Genomic DNA, 1,811 nt, shown 5'->3' on the forward strand with positions numbered 1-1,811 from the left:
TTATCTGTGTGTGAATATGGTATAATATTGAGGGGAAATGTGTAATGTGTGTAAAGTTTATTACTTCTTGATGCTGGATGAAAGGATCTTTTCTTAGATACTCTCAGGAAAAGAAGATATTCCTGTATTTTTAAAAATATTTTTAATTATTCCTAAGAATTATTGTATATGTACAGAGCAAAACTAAGCACATGTTCAGTTAATATTTTCAACTACCACCTAGTAATTTTTGGTTTTTTCTTTTATTCACTTGTTCTGTTTTTTCTTCTGGAAAAGCTGAAATATATATTTTTATAATTTTAAATATTTTAATAAATGTGAGAGAACTGATACTTGTGGTAATGAGTTAAAAATGCTGATTCCTTCCTAGCTCTGATTTTATTTATTTATTTGCAGTATATTCTGTGGGCAGGAAAAATACTTCTATTTCTTCATAAGGAGTTTATAGGGAAGAGTTTTTAGTTTCTTTGGACAGGAGCTTACAAAACCTACCAAGATGTAGCTTTATCAACTTAGATTCTTCATTCCATTAACCTAAGTTCTTGGTATAGATTAAGTCTGTAAGCTAACAAACTGAAATGATAGAAGTCCTTCCAAAATAAAGCAGTGAAGTGGACTAAAAACTTTGGAAAATAATACAGCAACTTCTGTTCAGCATTGTAGGTCTGTGTTTTGTTGGGTGTCCCTGTCTCCTCCCTCCCTGCCCTGAGACTATATTGGGACAGTTAAAAGAAACTTGCTGCACTTCATACAAGCATTTCCTGGGGATAAGAGAGAAAAAGAACAACAAGATTCCTCAAACTGCTCCAAATTAACTTTCTCTTCTATTCTCCTTTCTCCAGGAACTTGAAATTGTTTGGAGCTCTTCTAAAACTGTCACTTTTTAGAGTTTAGCCATCAGACATAGTTTTCTGGTTATGTTATGGGGATACAAAAGCCATTGATGTTTTTCAGACGACAGTTCTGCAGTTTCTACGGTCATTTACCAAGTAGAAATTCCTCTATAAAAGCTTATCGTAGTGTTAAGTTTTAACTCCATAGCCGATTCTGGTTTTAGCTGCTGTGCGGTATTTTGTGTTCTTTAATGTCATTTTTACAGAAGCATATATTTAACTCTCAAATGTGGAAGGTAGACAGGAATTGAAGGAAATGCATTGAGAAAGCCAGCTGCAGTTCTGGTGCATTCTGACTGGAGAAAATTAGTCTAGTGATCTTTTTTAAAAGCTTCAGATGTTCACTTCTGAAAGCCCAGGGTAATGGGCCAACAGAGTCCTACCATCCTTGAGGAGGGCGCTTACAAAAAAAGCGAGGCGTGTGGTTGCGAGAAAAGCAACTATCTTCGTTAGTACTTGTGGAGAAAAGAGCTTAAGGAAAATTATCACAGTCCTACTGAGCTAACACTTCAGCTTTCTCCCAAGTTGTCTGTACACTTACTTGATATATTGGAGCAGCTGGCAACAATTCTGGTCTTTGGTTCAAGTCAATACATTGTATTTAATCTACCACTGTTCTTGATGAAAATGTGTGCCTGACTGAATTGTAAGCAACTCTTTTCATGGTAGAGGATTAGTTCTGAATAAACAGTTACTGAAGCGCTTGCTTGGATGTACTTATTTTTTTTGTAGTGATCCTGCTAAGGTCTCAAACCTATCTTCTTGGTACTTTAGAGTTTCCTATAGCAGCTACCTAGAGAGAATTGTAGTGCTGATGTTACATTTTGTGACTGAGTTACTGGCCATTTTTGGATGGCAGTGCATTGCTTAATGCTGCATTAAAATAAATAGAGCCTGTCCATCTCCGTAAATTTGAAG

Source organism: Indicator indicator, chromosome 9, assembly GCF_027791375.1.
Source record: "Indicator indicator isolate 239-I01 chromosome 9, UM_Iind_1.1, whole genome shotgun sequence".
Taxonomy (NCBI): domain Eukaryota; kingdom Metazoa; phylum Chordata; class Aves; order Piciformes; family Indicatoridae; genus Indicator; species Indicator indicator.